Genomic DNA, 19,311 nt, shown 5'->3' with positions numbered 1-19,311 from the left:
CTCCATACAAAATGTTGTTTGACAGGGAGGGATTTCCATATTAAATTAAAATGGTGTAAAATAGTTAATAATCTAATCTTGCAACAATTTTCACATGAGCTACATAATTTGCTTGACTTGCAATCAATATATTATCACATAATTGTGTAGTCACATCACAACAACATAGTGTGCCACAACAACATGACTTACAACCAATAATATCTCATGGGTATTCTGCATTTGCAAGTCCGAGAAAACCAATAATATCTCATAGGTATTCAGCATAAATTCGCAAGTCCCGGAAAATACATGCGCACATTTATGTATGTTGGATAACAAAATACATAAGCATGCTGAAATATTTGTGCAACATAGAAAAAAGCTTCACTTCTGTTCTACAACGATTGCTGGAAGATGACAGGAGCCCAAATTCCAACTACAAGACAACAGTAGCGATGACACAAAACTAACTGAGGAGACTGTCAAACGAATGATTCACAGGGGCTGTGCAAATGTCCCATTCTCCCTCTTCTCATTCCACTTCTTAACCCGATGATACCAAAATTAAGATGATGATACTGAAGAAAACAAAGAAACTCATGTGCAGCTTATTACTCCTACAAAGGCATACACATATACTGGCAGAAACAGTACTCATGGGATCAGAATTTGATGCTCATTAGTCTAGTTGTTGTTGCTGCTACAAACATGAACATTACACCTATATATCACGAATGCACGTGCTAGTAAAAATAAAATGTTGATGCAAGTTTGCAACAGTTGCATCTTCACGATTAGACGGGGTGTATTTTTTCCACTGCTTAAAATCAAAACTAAACTCTAGGATCAGAATTCATATTATCAAAAATATTACAGTTTGGACAGGACAACTGTAGAACCTTCAGCCAATATTTTTTTCTTTGGATCAAGTACAATAACTAAGAACATAGTGAAATCTTACCTTAGATACCTCGAGGAAAGTCTGTCATTTCACTTCGAAGTAACACGAGACGCTCACTTTATCTTCATCGGCGTCACTGAGGAAAATCTCATGATTCTCAGCATTTTTGAACACCTTGTATGCAGCGTCTCTTTCTCCATGTGAGATGCTTTCCATCTTGTGCAGAATAGCAATGCACTTTGTGATGGTGAACTGTTGGGCATTTTTTGACCCTGTGAACAGAGCAGACTCCTCCTGTGCTTGCTTCCTTTCATCTCCACATAGTTCGCCATCACTTCCATCATGGGATCATCCCGCTTCTTCTTCCTGGGCTCTTTCGCTGGCTTTATATTGGAACCACTAGGATCACCTGCTCGAGTAACATCACTTTGAGTACCATCTATTGGACCATCACTTTGAGTAGCTCCTCTTGTACCATCAGTTTGAGCCGCATCTCTTGGATCATCATACATGTGAAAATCATCGTCGCACTGATTCAGATCAAAAGAGAAGTCAGTCTCATCTCTTTCAACTTCAGGATCATCGTCAGTCACTTGTGTAGCCTCAATTGATGTAAAATTGAAATTACCTTCTGCTATGTGTCCTGCACAAGCACCAAATTTCTCATTAAAGGTCACATAGCAATAGCAATTCTTTATAAAGTTCAAGAAAAAGGTAGAAAATGAAAATCCATTAAACTCACCATATAAAGATCACCTAGCTTGTCATATAGAGGAAATGGATTTGTCTAAAACTTGCTTATGTCTGGCCAGCATTGTATATAAGAGAAATGATTTTTCAAACCTAGAAAAACAACACTGATTACAAAAGAATCATGGAATACAAGTTGCATTGAATATTATAGAACTTACCATAATCAGGTTCTGCCAAAGATGTGGGCCGACCTCTATCATTTGTGTATGATAGTTCCAGCTAACACCACTTTGCTTTTGAGCATCCTTGATAAGCTTGTATTGACCCTTCAATTCTTTTTGTTTCTCTTGGATTTGTTGTTTTGTGAAATTTGTATGGGAATATCTCTCATGGAATATTTTTGTCATTCTATTCCAAGATTCACTAGACCAACCATTTTGTCCCCTATGATATGGATTATTGAGCTCATGAAGTAAATCTACGAGAGCCTTTTCAAGAGCCGGGTTGCACTGAGCTATGGGCCTCGTAACTACACATAGCACAAATTTAAATTGCTCAAACTAATGCTCAACATGATAAGAGTTACTATCATTCAATTTGAAAAGAAATGTATAGAGTAAAATAATGGAATACTTGATCACACTCAACATGACAAGAGTTGCTATAATTCTACAAGTGGAGATGAAGCATTAAAATGCCTTTTGGACAAGTCTTTTTAATTTTGGGTGACAACTTCTTCAGGATTAAAATGCATATTTATATATGATTAAAAAATACACCACAATGTTGGTTATTCAGGATGATATGCCTCCCACATTTGCATTGCGATTTCATCGCTCAAAGTGTTCCCTAAGTTGTTGATCCCATAGTTATTCTCATCACCATTTGGGAGATCAACAATATCATTTGGCGCTATGTTATTGGGCTGGTTGTCAATCCAAGTCTCGTCTCCATTATGCATCTTGATGATATTCTGAAGAACTGCAGCAGCAGCGGGAAGTTTCACTTGGTTCTCGATTGTATGTAGTGTGCCAACATGAAGAATTGGGAAGCGCTTCTTAAGAATTACTAGGGACCTTTCCACATGGTTGCGTAGAATAGCATGCCGATTGTTCCACAATTCCATGTGGTTCTGTGGCCGAGCGTGTCCTTGACCAAATTCCTTCAAATGATATCAGACACCCCGATAAGGTGCCAGAAATGACTGAATGTTTGTATAACACCCATCAACTAGGTAAAACTTGCCTTCGGGTACTCTAAATCATGTCATCATCGTAGACTGAAGAACTCTTGCATCTGTTGGTGAACCGTCCCAGCGACATGATATGAAAGTGAATCGTAGATCGAAGTCGCATGCAATCATGATGTTATGATTGAGGGTGCCCTTCCTATTCCGAAATGGAGCGGCAATCCCAGGTGTTGCAGTTATAGGTACATGTGAACCATCACTGGCTCATAAACAGTTCTACAAGCAAATGGATTGAAGGTAAATAAAGAACTTCAAATTAGATGAAGAACTTCAAGTTCTGAAAGTAAATTGTGGAAGTGTTACTGATGGAAACCTGGAAATAAGCATAAAATCTTGGGTCGGTGGAGATTTTTGGATGTGGTTCATCAATGCTCGGAGGCCTCAAAAATCGACTATCTAAGAAAGGAATAATGTTGAAGAACTCGTTGATGTACTCATGGAATGTTTGACCATTATGTAGAAATTCTAACTCGAGATCTTCATAAGACGCGTTGTGGGACAGCATGTACAAAAAAAGGCCAGCTTCTCCTCCACCTTAACTCTTGTATCCAATACCGACTTTTCTCTTCAAAGGTAAGATGCCAACGCCCTAAAGATATGTGGCTCCATCCTATAAGCCACGAGGCAGTTTTTAATATGCATGTAATAATATCATGGACACGATTCTTTCCATATAGGATGGAGCTATGTCGTTGCTTTCTCTCGATTGATCGTCTTTTACGCATCGATGCAATACGGGCCAAATGAAGGAAATCATGTCTTCATCATCCTCTCTTCTTCTCTTCCTAATTCAGTCGATCATTTTAGAATTCATCTCGGCACTAAAACTAGAATCAGCAAGCAACAAGTAGGATAATAAACGACGTATAAGATAACACATAATCATTCATATACATATATATAATATAGAAACAACCATGCCTACTATATTGTTTGATATTTTATACCATATCTTCGCCAAGTAATCCATCATCCATGTGCTACTGTTTAAGCATGCTTACACGCAAACAGAAATGTCAATCATTATATGGCAGAAACATTTTCTCTTGCTTTTTCCCCTAATTGAAACAGGGGGATGTGAAAGTCTGAAAGATCTATTTCCCTAACCAACACCAAACAAACGATAAAAGGCAAGTACATCTATCTATTCTTGTTCCTCTTGCCCTGCACTGCAATTGGCAACAACTGCAACTTCTCCAACTAGATTGATTGCCAATCAAATCGAATGAAAACATTACCCGATAAATTTCTTACATGCTACCGGCTTCTGGGTCTGCACGGTAGGTTCACCAGCTCTGTCATACTAGCATACAATGGCGTGGAGCCATGGACAAATCACAATATGAATGCGACAAAAGAAAACATTTCGCTGAATAATTTGTCAAAAGGTGTTGCATAAACTGCTGGAAGGATCTAGTCCACTAGACACCGTCTTAATAACAATAATCTGCAGTGTAGGTCAAGACATAGCCATACTAATTTTTAGTTCACCATTAGACCAGTACTTTATGCTCGTCCGGTGCTAGGCAGCCGTCTCACCCGAGAATAATCTCCCTATCTGCGAACACAATAACATCTACAAAAAACTAATCCGTATATTCAAATAGAGCCCAAATAAGACCAGCCTGCTATGGACATACGGCTTGCACCTGTCATAAGACCAGCTGCTTTTACGAAACAGGCTATGTGTACAAGAAAGGCATCACCGATGCACAAGTGCTGGAGATTGCTTCTGTTGTTTTCCAATTGGGATCTTCGCGATTATGGATGAGTGCAGAAGCTTTGGTGATGTGCACTTTGAACGTTTGGATGGGCAGACACCAACCCACTCCCTCCCTCCCTATTTCTTGCCATCGTGTCCAAACGTAAAGCTGATCCATCCATCCATCCATCGAACCAATGGCGATGGTGACATCGAAGCTCAGCTCCCCGGCCACCGCCCAACTCGCCCTGTCCGGTCCGTGCAGCCCACCCATCATGACTCGTTCGTCCTTGTCTGAGCCTCCGACGGCTACTATGCCGACGATCTCGTCTCCACCGCGGTGAGCGCCACACACCCCCCACCGAGATGAGGCATGAGCGATGGCTGGACAAATATAAAACCCTTGAAGACGCGGGGAAAGGAGAGGAGGGAAGGCGAGGCGAAGACTTACCGTCGGGGAGTAGTACGGTATGCCGGAGAGATCGCCGACGTTGAGGAGTCAGGCGGCGACGGTGGCTTGGGGAGGAGTTGGGTGGCGGTGTCATTGGGAGGAGTTGAGTGGCGGCATATTTGATGAGTTGGGCAGCCAAATCCTCGACCCCCTCGTCGAGGGTTCAGAAGCGCGTGGGAAGAAGCGGATCGAAGGGGAATCGAGTGGGTTGGCCCATGTAACCTCGCGTATCAAACGGGTCGCCGGGGGTTCGCGAGGATTCTGGGCCTCGCTGGGTTAATCCCTTGAAAACCCCTCCGACCCATGCGAAACAAAAAAGGCCTAATGATTATTAATACTCCTCTAATTATGAACATGAATATGCTTTGTGAGTAATTACGTTTGTTCCTGAGGACATGGGATAAGTCTTGCTATAAGTAATCATGAGATGTATGTTGTCTCTCCTCTAGTGGTGTCATGTGAACGTCGACTACATGACACTTCACCATTATTTGGGCCTAGGGTAAGGCATTGGGAAGTAATAAGTAGATGATGGGTTGCTGGAGTGACAGAAGCTTAAACCCTAGTTTATGCGTTGCTTCGTAAGGGGCTGATTTGGATCCATACGTTTCATGTTATGGTTAGATTTATCTTAATTCTTCTTTCGTATTTGCGGATACTTGTGAGAGAGGTTAACCATAAGTGGGATGTTTTTTCAGGTAAGGGCAGCACCCAAGCACCGGTCCACCCACATACTAAATTATCAAAGTAACGAACGCGAATCATATGAGCATGGTGAAAACTAGCTTGACAGAAATTCCCATGTGTCCTCGGGAGCTCTTTGCTAAATATAATAGTTTGTCCAGGCTTGTCCTTTGCTACAAAAGGATTGGTACACTTTGTTGCACCATTGTTACAATTCTTACTTGCTACCCATTACGAATTACCTTATCCAAAACTATCTGTTACCGATAATTTCAGTGCTTGCAGAGGATACCTTAATGAAAACCACTTGTCATTTCTTCTGCTCCTCGTTGGGTTCAACACTCTTGCTAATCAAAAGGACTATGATAGATCCCCTACACATGTGGTTCATCACCCATGTTCATCATTTCTAGTTGATTCACTTTGGGTACTTTGATAATTGATATGTGGGTGGACCTCTACTAGGGTGTTGTTCTTACTTGAACAAATAATAGTCTTATGATTACCCCCTCTCGCAATCATGTGCAACTACGAAAGAAAAATTAAGATAAGTATATCCATAGCATGAAACATATGGATCCAAATCACCCACTTATGGAATAACAGATAAACTAGGGTTTAAGCTTTTGTCACTCTCGCAACTCATCATCAACTTATTACTCCCCAATGATTTCCCTTAGGCCCAAGCATGGTGAAGTGTCATGTAGTCGATGTTCACATGACACCACTAAAGGAAGAGCAACATACACATCATAGAAATATCGAATGAATACCAACTTCACATGATTAGTTACAAAAATACTTATCCAAGGTCCTCAAGAAAGAAAGCTACTCACAAATCATTATCATGTTCAAGATAAGAAGTATAATGAATATGTTTAAGGATATGTACATATAATCTTCCACCGAATAAATCAACTAGCACCAACTACAAGGTCTAACCAACACTACTAGCAACCCATAGGTACCAAGCTGAGGTTTTGAGACAAATATTTTATACAAGAGACGAACTAGACTTTGAGATGAGATTGTGCTGGTGAATATGTTGATGAAGATTTGTCCTCCCACGTTGGAGGAAGGATTGGTGATGACAGTGGCTTCCATTTACCCTCCCATAGGAAAGTTTCCTCAGTGTAATTGCTCCACCGGAGAGAAAAAGTACTCCTTTCTAGGTTCCGCCTCGAGACAGTGATGCTTCATCCCGAAAGATGCATTCTAATTTTTTTCTAGGTCAAAAAACTTCATATGTGAGAAGATGGGCATCGGAGACCTGTTGTGGGCCCACGAGCTCACGGGGAGGCCCCCAGGCTTCTGGCATCATGGTGGGTTCCCTGGTGGTATTTCTTTCGCTGGTACTTTTTTATATATTCCAAAATAAATCTCCATAAATCTTTAGGTCATTTGGAGTTCGAGAAAATATCCAGTTCTTGTGTAGCCCTTTTTGGTTTAGAATTTCAGTTAGTAATTTCCATCTTTTTAGAAATCTTGTGAAATAAGAGAAAAAAGGCATTAGGATTTATCATCAAGTGAAATAATGAGTGAAACATAATAAAAATCAACTGGAAAAGATGAAGCGAAATGGACGTATCAGGGCTCAGCACTAAAGCACCTGGGACCTGCCCCATGCTCGGGGGCTACTAATGGGGTTTCGTACGTGAGGTACCTAAAGTAAGGAAGATCGACCTAATTAGGCATGTGGGGCCCACTAGGCCCAAGACACTCTTAGGAGCTAGAAGCGATCTTTGTGATCTCCAAGGTAGGACGCGAGCGCCACAAGAAACTTACCTACCCTCGTGTAAACCCTAAGCCTCTATTGTCTACATAAAGGAAGGTCTAGGGCTTTGTTGAGAATCCAATCTTAGATAAAACTCCTAGTAGAAATCCTGTACACCATTGTAATCCTGTACATGAGGTATCTCCCCACCATGAATAACAAAAAGAAGCAGGACATAGGGTATTACTATTAGGAGGACCGAACATGGTTAAACTATGCTTGCACACTTTGTTCCGGTAGTTGCAATCTCGCCATGAACCCTACTAAGGGATTGGGCGGTATTTTTCTCCGTCATCTAGGCCATTATTGTTCTTTATTATATTATATGTCAAAGCTTTCATTGTCAAAAACACCAAAAGGGGGAGATTGAAAGGGCATTTCCCTCCCTAAGTGATTTTGGTGTAGAGATTACAAAGGAATTTACGGTCTAATCATTTTATTGATCTATACACATCTATTCAAGAAAGGCAGAAGACAGTTTGGTTGCCCTATGAAAGGAAAAGAGCAAATACGATGCTCTGGTGATTTATTCCCTTTTGATTCATAGGAAAACCACACTATTAAGAGGGTGTCCACAATGGAAGGTACGGGTGGAATCAAACATGTAAAAAAATACAATTTTCACCCACATTACCTTCGCCTCTTGTCAAGGTGTTCTCCATTTTCATCCACCCCCTAAGTCTTTCTCTACCATTAGTATCGGGGTAGAGAGCGTTTGTACCACGCGTTTCATGGGAGCGGTACTACAACTCTCTATCCCAGGATGGTAGTACCATGCTCATGGATGGTAGTACCGCTCCTATATTAGAGCGGCTCTACTACCGAGGGGGTATTCCCCTCCTATTTTGGATGTTGTATATGGCGAGACTACTATGACCTTACTAGATAATTTATTTAGCTAATCTACAAGACCCCTAAGAGGTTGGACCGCCTAGCCATTAGTGTGCATCATAAAGGGGGCTATGGTAGTACCGCTCTTCGGAATAGTAGTAGTGCTTTGGTACTTCCATGTAGCCCTCATGGGACTATGGTTGTACCGCTCCAAGAGCGATAGTATGGCTTAGGATAAAAAAATGTTTAACAGTTGGATTGGCGGAGGGACTATATAAATGGGGTGTTCTTCCTAAGTTTGACCTATTTCTTGCCTCCCTATCCCCTCCTTTGTTGCCCAAAGCATGAATTCACTCAATCTCTCTACCTAGCCACTGAAAATTGTTGCTCTTCTAATTTTTGGGAGATAAGACTTGGTTCTACACTTCCACCAAAGGGAATTTGATCACCATGTACTTTACTTTTGGATACTATTACTCTTGGGTGTTTGGGATCCCTAGATGAAAGAGGTCACCTTGGAGATCAAATCCATTATGGTTAGGCTTCGTGGTCTTGTTGGGTGACTCCTTGTTGGTTGCGTTGGTTTCCCTCCAAGCTTAAAGGCTGATCTAGCACAAAGACGACAAGTATTTCGCTGAGTTTTGAAACCAAGGTATCAATCGACTAGGAAGATCAACAAGATTATGTAATCAACACGTGCACACAAATAGCAAATCCTCGCAACCCAACGCATGGAAGGGTTGTCAATCCCTCGTGGGTAAAGTAAGGATAGATTGACAAATGCAAATAAGAGTGATAGCAAATAAAACAAAGCAATGCTTTTTAGGTTTTTCCATAATATATATAGATCTAAAAATAAAAGAGAAAATAAAATAGAAACACAAAGAGCAAAGTAGAGATGGCAAATAGATAATGTGATGTAGACCCGGGGGCCGTAGGTTTCACTAGTGGCTTATCTCGAGTAAATAGAAAATGGTGGGTAGAAAAATTACTGTTGGGCAATTGATAGAAGAGAAAATAATTATGACGATATTCAAGATAATGATCATGTATATAGGCATCACGTCCAAGACAAGTAGACCGACTTCTTCCTGCATCTACTTCTACTAGTTTAATCCCTGTGTGTTGCCATGGGAAACAAAGCCGTGAATGTGGAAGTGTCAAATCTCGGTCGTTATTCTCATATAACCTCGCTCTGTTTCTACACAAATGATTGGTTCATGGTTCCCATGCTTCATTAAGCGTAACTCTAAGGATACAATGTTGCCTTTTCCAACTCTCGAATCTCCATCGCATTTTAACTCTAAGGATTCTTTTATAGGTGCAGTCTTACTTGAAGAATCTGCTCCTACTAATGGCCACTTATGAAGTATCAAACATCTAATACATTATTAGCGGTGTGGCATTTGAATATGTGTGCAGGAAGCAAAAAGGATAGTGAACAAAGATATTATAACAAACATATATTTATTCACACATTAAATCCAATAGGGTAATTAGTTACCAGGATCAAAGAGTTTATATTTACCTCGATAAAAAAAGTGAAAATACCAAAACTATAACATAGGTCGTACCTATGGAAACTTACAACCGATATACTACTCGTTGCATACATATCACACATTTTAAGAGCTATCCAATGTTGTAGCCACCACAATAATCGGGATACAAAAGTTGGACCATCGCAAATATGAGGTGACGATTTGGCCACCCATGTAGTAAATCATGCCTACACAAGTTGTGAGTCAAGTCGAACCTGCAATAAGAAAATAATAGAAGAATTTTCCGTGCCATCAATGTATGATCATACTAAAGCTGGACTTAGCGCTAAACTAATTTATTTACAACTCGAGCTAAAGATTATAATTCTTGTTTCTAATATGCATACAAATATAAGGTTACTACTTAAGTTTTGCTCACACATTTGTTTTTCTAGATCTTCTAGTGCACAGAACATGATTAACTGAGTACATGTATGTTGTGGCATATGTACATGTATGATCCATAACCTTAGTTCGAAACCAAGACACTAACTTTGGATCGGAGGGAGTAGTATATAAGGCTTGTCATCTCCTTTCTAATTGTATATACGTGCAAAATTTAATAATGATAAGAGAATGATGAAGAAAGCGCATACATGCATGACACAAACAAAGTGAATGTTGCCTCTCCATCATCTACTTGCCAAATCCCATCAGTATGGCGTCTAAGAATAAAAAATACATAATTTAGTTATTATAGCATGGAAGATAACCTTGATAGGCCTTACCTTGGATCAGGTCAAAATGAATGGCAACATGATTTTGTTAGTGCAGAATGCAAACAAAAACACCTCTTAAAAACTTTGTACTAACCTCTATGTTGATTTGTTGAGTACTTCCGTTCTTAAGTTTCGCATTCTCAAAAAGATATCAAAGATCCCACTAATGTAAAATAGAAGGTATGCTACTACATGTATTTTAAGGCTTGCTAGTTACAAATGAATTATTAGCACGCTATTAAACGACAAGAGGTGACAACAATGTAAGCTTCAAAGATGTGCCTAATACTACAACTAAATGGATGACAGAATATGCAGGCCAGTTTGGCAATATAAGTTCCCAATCATTAACTCACCTCACGGTAAAACAAGTGTCGAAATAGTAAAGAACCAAAGCACATGTGCGGTGTTGTAATCAATTATGTAGATACTATAGAACATCAATGACTTTAACCCGTGACTTCACTAATTTTAGAAGCTTTGAAAGATATAAAATAATTTTAATTTCCTTTGCACAAGTTAATACAACTGAACTAAAGGACACAAAAGGTAACTTCCTTGAGAATCCATCAATTAAACATCACTCGATCCAACTACACTGAGAATGTATGCTTTGTGCATATTAATATTTTCAATGTAACTTCAGTTAGAATATATCTAATGAAGTGTCACTTCCTTACCATAAACCGACCAAATCATTGAATTAAACATGGAATTTTTGCCATAAAGAAGCAAAAAAACTTGATATAGAACAATACGAAGACCACAACTTTACCACCAGAATCAGTCGTGAATTATGCTTGATCCAAACGTGGAGGTCTTGACCACTAGTGACTTGCTGCAGAAGCAGGCGGTAACTCCTTAGTGTTGCTAGGCCGCATCATCGCCCAACGAGTCATGATATTGTCTACATCATCCATTTCATGAATGATTAGTTCAACGAAAAAAATTAAGAACTAACATCCAACGACTAATAACACATAGAAGGGCGAGCCACTATTTGGACTTTTAGATATAAGATGATAGCTCCCCATCTTCACCTTCAAAACTCAGTTTTCGTACTGATCAAAAATATATTGATCAACAATGTATTCCTAATTCTACTTGAAGAAAATAATATACAGATGTTTCCAACTCAAAAAGAGCATATGATCTTTTTAAGAAAAATGTCGGGGGTACACATCTTCTATGTTATCGGAATATTTTAAGATATTCGTATATTTATGATATATTTTTAAGGGAAAATTAATTGAAAAGATATTTCGGTCTCTTGATATGCACAACAGATTTCCAAATTCTTAAGAGAGAAGTATGAGGGGTACATAACTTTTGAGAGAAATTACATATTATTTAAGCTGCAATTTAGATGAAGAATAGAAATTGGGGGCATACTACTCAGAGGAAGAGGCATATACTTCATCAAAGCCATGTAGTATGTGTATACTTTTGTCCTAGAAGGAGTGTGATTAATTTTTTTGTGTACCAAACCAATCTACGTGACATTCGGTAAAATCTGCAAACGCCATAAAACCTAAAAAATCATACTCGTCAAGACGCAGCTTGCCCGCATCCATCGTGGTCCTAATTCCATAATTAAAATTACCGTTGAGGCATCTTCCCTTGCGTAGCTAATTCCCTCCCTATAGGGTATTGTTCTGATACAAATTTACATGTATATACAACCCTAACTTGATGTGAATAAACAAGCAATGTTCATGGAATCTTTAGGGTAAAAGCATACATCACATGGATGAGAGGACAAGGAATGGGTGCTAGGCATGTTGGATGTACTATGTTCTGCTAGCTCCACAAATAAAGATGGGATTTCCTATCATGATGGGTATCCTTTGGAAGTAATGTAATATGGTAAGTAAGCTAATTATTACGTGGACCCCAACACATACGACACGTCATTATTACCTCCAAATATGATGCAATTATTCAATATCCATCCATCCAATTAAAAATATATTTAGCTAGAGGCATCAAATGAAATCTTTCTGAAATTATTTAAACCGGAGAGCACATGTAACATTGGTCTCTAACTGCCACCACTCTAGCTTCATTTCGCTTACAAAAATTCTTTTGAAGTAACGGCTTGAAAAAAACAGCACACTGGTTTCACATCGCTAACAAAAACATAGCAGGGTACTCGAGGATAGTACACATCATTGCAGACTAACCCATAGCAAGGTGAAAATGGACTCAAGAATGAGATATGCTCCCTAGATCAGATGAACGAAGTATGATGCGAGCGACGAACTAAGAGCACACACTAAACAATCAGAATTGCACATACATTACAAAAGGCAGCAACTACAATCACAGGTTGAGGCAAGGGTCGTCGGTCGGCATCACGTGGAGGGAGGTGCAGCTTGGGTGTGGAGGAGGAGAGAGTCGGGGACGATAGGTCAAACCACAAGAGCCAATGACGGCGGGTACGCACAGCTACTTATCGCTGGTGGGAGACATGTATTGGTCGCGTAAGGCATGCGGCGGCGAATTAGGAACCAGGCCAGTGAGGGGATTTGGGTTGGAATCTATGCGGGAGAGGAGGGAAGGTTGGGTTCAGGTGATGGCGACCGGCGGGACAACGTCGTTCATGGCACGCGGAGGCGACGTGCACGGGCAGAATAAGGAGGTTTGTCTCGAGAGGGCGATTGGATCGTGGGGCGTGTGTTAGTGGGCTCGTGGCTATTTTTGTTTTCCCATTTTTTCCCCGGCTCCTATTTCTTGTGCTGGTTTCCCTTACGTGAACCGACTGTTTTCTTTGGAGTTGGATCGTGCGACGAGAATTTTGTTGTGGGGTGATACAAGGGGAGGAGGTCAAACCATCACCACGACGGCATATTCTCCTTTAATAGTAGAGATTACTCCACACATCGACCGCTATCCAGCATGCATCTAGGGTATTGAGTTCATGGAGAAACGGAGTAATGCCTCAAGAATGATGACATGATGTAGACAAGATCTATTCATGTAGGAATAGACCCCATCGTTTTATCCTTGATAGCAACGATACATGTGTGTCATGTCTCTTTCTATCACTGAGATTGAGCACCGCAAGATCAAACCTATCACAAAGCACCTCTTCCCATTGCAAGATAAAAGATCAAGTTGGCGAGACAAAACCAAATATCAGATAAGAAATATGAGGCTATAATAATCAAGCATGAATATGTTTTCATAGATATGATCATAAACTCACAATTCATAGGATCCCAACAAACACATGGCAAAAAAGGAGTTACATCATATGGATCTCCAAGAGACCATTGTATTGAGAAACAAAACAAGAGAGAAAGCCATCTAGATACTGTCTATGGACCCGTAGGTCTGATATGAACTACTCACGCGTCATCGAAGGAGCACCAGTGGCGATGGTGAACCTGTGTGTGATCGTGTTCCACTACAGAACAAGCTCTAGATTGTATTTCGTGGCTTGTGGAACTTGCGGCGGCTGAAACAATTTTTTGTCGACTCTAGGGTTTTTTGAATATTGGGGTATTTATAGAGCTCAGAGGCAGTGGAGGAGGTGCCCAAGGGCCCCACTAGATATTGGGGTATTTATAGAGCTCAGAGGCAGTGGGGTATTTATAGAGCTCAGGTGCAGTGGAGGAGCTCAGAGGACGTGCTAGGGGCCCTGGGCGCGCCCTCGTGTCTAGTGGGGCCCCTGGGCCTCGTCTACTGCTCATTCTTGGCTCCCAAGTTTCCTTCTGGTCCAAAATATCTCCGTAAAGTTTCGTGGCATTTGAACATCATCTGATATTGATTTTCTACGAAGGAAAAAACAGCACAAAACAACAAGTAGCACTAGGCACTATGTAAATAGGTTAGTGCCAAAAACATCCAAGAATGATAATATAACAGCATGGAACAATCAAAAATTACAGATACGTTGGAGATGTATCATTGGGTGCATCCTATTAAATTGTGGATATAGGCCCAACCATGTTTGTGAAGGTTAGTTTACCGCCTCCTATAGACCACGTAGTGGATCGTGGAACCTTGGTTTGTGGTAGGATGCAAGGATAATAAGGTGAGCCATTGTGGTGCTTGGTGTGAATTGTGCCACCACGCTTTCCAGGGAAGACATACCTCCCCCAAAGGAGGGATCTTCGGGAAAAATAATCATCATCTACACTAGCAGCTTATTCTTTCCTTCACGTACTTAGTGCAAGCTAGTATTATTTGTATCTTATCTACGTTGTTTTCATCTATGAGCTAGCAATATAGGTTGTCCATTTTGTTGCATATATAGATATACTATGTTCTTATTATATCCCTTGAATATAAAAGAAAGTGAACAAATGTTAGTCGCCTATTAACTCCCCCCCTAGGCGACAATACCGATCATTTCAGTCTCTAAGTAGAACTCTTTCCACGAGCACTATTGAGTCTATCAATGTAAGTAGTGGTCGAGTATCTCAAACTCCTTAAAACAATTGTTCTCGACAACAAGTCTTCTAAATGGTTTTCCCTTATTCTCATGATTTTCTTATTTAACATCCCTTTTTTTATTGAAACAGGTCTCACCACAAAGTCTTAGTTAACTAGACAAAAAAGAACAACAACTTCTTAATTAACTTAGCTATGTGAATAAAAACATTATAGTAGCCAAGTGCATCTCCAAAGAAGAGTTGTAGAGCTCTGATATATGTTGTCTAGACTATTTTTACTAACTTTGTCATCCAATCGGGACCCATATCGGTCCGCAAAGTGGTCCAGATGTCCGTTTTATAGCAAACTCGAACCAAACTAGGCGGAGCTATGTGGGAGTCTTGACATGCACTTGACCAATACAAAGCCTTTGACTGGTCCTCCTCTCTTTTCTCTCTCCTCTCATGCATGGTCCCCCTCTTCTCTCTCTCCTCCCATCCACTCACCACTACACAATATCCCACCACATGCATTGTCCCCACCTACTTTCTCTCCTCCCAACAGGACTACCTTGTGAATAACCTTACATCTATCCCTCCCACATCATGTGTGTGGACCACGTCCAGACATAAAAACATACATGTATCATGTCCATTTATGGGTCAGCATTGGAGATGCCCTTAGACCTAATCCCACTTGGATATATCACACATGGAACTACTACCAACTAGCATGGCCATTTCAAGTTCATAAAGCGAGAGTCATAGGAAATACCTCGCACCCATGAATGTTCATGCTTCTCTTCCTTATGATGTGTTCTTTATTGCTGAACATATCTCTACTTCACTGCAAAAAGAACTAGAACATATTGCAAAGGGAATTCTACAACGGGAAAAGGAGCAAACAAAATTTGTTTAGAATTTCTAGGCTTTTCACAACTCAGTAACAAGATACAAATAAAAACATGAAGAAAAGGAAAAGCTTTAAAAACTAGGAAAAGAGCAAAGAAAAGTTCTAGAGCAAGCCCAACAAAAGTGCTTTGAATCTCACTGTGAGTTGAAGTATGACATCATTACAAGTTCATTACAAATAAATTCTTCAATACATGTTGATATGGATGTGAAAAAACCTCCCCAAGGTTACGTTTTTGCAAGAAAAATCTCAGGAGATCATCGTGGCAGCGACTAATAATGTGTGGCACCCATGTATGGATCCATGTGGTTAAGTGGGATGTCATGGCTTTGGACTTTGTTGTTTTCTCAGAGAGAGTTAGTGAGGTCTCTCACATCATTTATGGACTCCTCAAGAACACAAATGTTTATATATGTAACAAATGATCCATATCCATCTTCATTGTCTTCTAGCCGCACCTCAGCTTTAGGATCACGCACTTCTTACTCGACATCATCTGGCATGGCTGCTTCACGATTCTCTTCTTCTTTTCTCCCCGTGCATTATAATGTGAAATTCCATCGATAGATAATCATTTAGGAATATGAGTTAGCAATAGATACCCAACTCTTGGGATATGGAACAAAATCCTACCATTACTAGAATAATGATACCAACACTTCTACTTAGACATAAATACATATTTTAATTCTTCACACATGATGTCACTTTGAGTTGTTATAGGATCAAAAGTATGTCTAGAGGGGGCGATTAGACTATTGCCAAATTTAATGGACTCATTTCTGAATTTTAATTCTTGGCAGATTTTAGACATAGCTATCAAGTCAAATAGAACCCTACACATGCAAGTCTAGAGCATAGGAAGTGGAAAGTAAAGACAATGTAAGTGATAGTAATGTAGATAGATGGGTTTAGAGAATCGCAAAGGCAATGGTGACACATGATATTTTTTACCCGTGGTTATGATAGGTGGTGCTATCGTACATCCATGCCGACGGAGGCTTGGATATCAAAAACATCAAGGTTGGTTTCTCCACTATATTTGGAGACTCCCAAGCACTCCTAGCCAATCTAGGAGGGACCACCATCCAAAAGGTAGTATATGGTGTTTTTGATGATGAACTCCTTACTCTTGTGCTTTAAAGGATAATCCCCTCAACACTCAAACACTCCCTTGAAAATTTGGCTTTTGAGTAATAGGGGTTTTGTTGGAAAGCAATGATGTTAATAGAAAACAAAGGATAAATTGTTGGAGTGGAATCCCTTTGAAATCAGCACAGGGAGTGGAAGTTCTCTTTTACAAATGGATGTGAAATGTGTTTGCTTCGATAGGGAATGGCGGAGTGGGTAGGGGTATATATAGGCAACACCAAGAACGTGATGGTTACTCACCTTTTAGTACATCTAAATGGGACCGAGTGAAAACACTCGGTTAGACCAAACTATAGATAAGATTAAAACTTTAGATATTTCGATGACTCGAGGTGAAACTATTAGGTGGCTTCGAGTTGTGTTGACCTAAGCACTTTCCACACTTTAGTGTCAGTGACTAAAACTGTTTGGAAATTCCGGAGGAACTTCAATACGCAACACAAGGTTGGCTAGTGATCTTCCGTGAGATTAAAGGGTAAATACAGTGAGACCAAAATTCTAGGGTTTAGGTGTTTAGTACAACAACTATGTTAGTGTGACCCGATGACTCCAGTGTATATGGGTTCGGTGAGTCCGAGTTGAACTTTTGCTTTGTGATATAGTGGAATCATGTAAAATGATGTGAGGCTTTTGGCGCTTGATGTTTAAGTACTTGAGCAATGAACTCGCCATCTCAACCGCATCCCCATTTGATAGTATTCGCCTACCTATGGACTCAATTTGATCTTGGATCACTTAAATATAAAATGGAGACTTGAGGCATGGGCCAACAATTCTTCTTACCGTTTTAAGGGGCCAATTTTCACATTCCATTTTTGTACCTACATTGAACTTTCCTAAAATATTCTTTAGAATAGGCATTATTTCTATGATATATATGTTGTTATAAATTATCAAAACCACCCGGGGATTAGATGCACTTTCAGTTTGGTTTGCTTGGCGGTTGAGATAGATTAGAAGCATTGCGCCCAAGTTTGGCACCATATTGGATTTTGTACACATAGCTTTTATGAGTAGAATCATATTTTCTTCATTCAGTTTGGTGACTTCACCACGCGCGTGCAAATTATTAGACACTTATTTTAGCCTAATAGGTTTTTTTTGTAGTATTCATTCATGTGAATTATTCCTTAACTATGTAATAAATATCTATATAAACATGCACATTGAAATAGTTGAACACTCATTTTTTTAATTTCCTACGTCTCTCTTAGAGAATTGGTTACCCCATGTGGTTTTTAACTATAAATGATTTTTCTTGTGTATTCTCCCTAGTGAATGGTAGTACGCACTCGTGTTCAGAAAGCGGCATCATCCCACCTAACAAAACAACATTTAGTTACTTCTGGATTATCTCTCAACTTAAGTAATGATACATCCAAACAATTATATAGCATCAAATAAATAAGGATAAAATAACGACTTCAATCCATGGTAGGCCAAAGATACAATCACTCGACCAACTATAAGAATGTGTAACATATATATTATTTTATAATCAATACATGTATAGGTTAGAAATCGATGGGAAAGTCCATTTTAACTAGCTTTTAACTAGGATGTTTATGCACTTTTGGTGCCTTTGTTGCACTGTCGTATATAGCGAGAACGACGAATGCCATTTATAACCAACTTTCAATTAATATGTTTACATACTTTTGGTGCCTTTTTTGTATTGTTGCCAACATCAAGAAAGACAAATGCCATTTATAACTAGCTTTAAACTAATATGTTTATGTGGTTTAATGTCTTTGTTTTATTGTCATATATAGCAAGAATGACAAAGGCCATCTATAACCAGCTTTTAGCTAAATATTTTATGTACTTTTGATTCCTTTGTTATATTGTCATGTATATCGATAATGACAAAGACCACTTAAAACCAGATTTTAACTAAGATGTTTATGTACTAGTGGGCCTTTGTTGTTTTGAGTCTATAGGGAGAATAGAAAAGTTCATTTATAACTAGTTTCCAACTGAGTTTTATATGCTCTTAGTGCATTTATTCTATTGCCGTGTATACCGAGAATGATAAATACCATTTATAATCAACTTTCAACTAAGATGTTTATGTGTAGTTGGGCCATTGTTGTATTATCTCTATAGGCAGAATGGAAAAGGTCACCTATAACTGATTTGCAACTAAGTTTTTATATGCTTTTGGTGCATTTATTGTATTGTCATGTATACCGAGAATACCAAATACTATTTATAACCAGCTTTTAACAAAGATGTTTCCATACTATTAGCTTTTTCATTTTTTTCTCGTGCATAGCGAGAATGTGTGCATCATACATCATGAGAGTAGATGAAGTATCTCTTGGAGTTACTCATCCAAAT

At 39.4% G+C, this 19,311-nt stretch overlaps 1 pseudogene; it reads right to left on the bottom strand.

Annotated features, from left to right (window-relative positions):
• Window positions 1-944: 944 nt before the first annotated feature.
• LOC123450359 overlaps window positions 945-19,311 on the bottom strand; it is a 20,778-nt pseudogene continuing 2,411 nt past the window's right edge.

Source organism: Hordeum vulgare, chromosome 4H (assembly GCF_904849725.1).
Source record: "Hordeum vulgare subsp. vulgare chromosome 4H, MorexV3_pseudomolecules_assembly, whole genome shotgun sequence".
Lineage (NCBI taxonomy): Eukaryota > Viridiplantae > Streptophyta > Magnoliopsida > Poales > Poaceae > Hordeum > Hordeum vulgare.
Note: the sequence above shows the minus strand (reverse complement) of the source record. Positions and strands in the feature narration are given on the sequence as shown.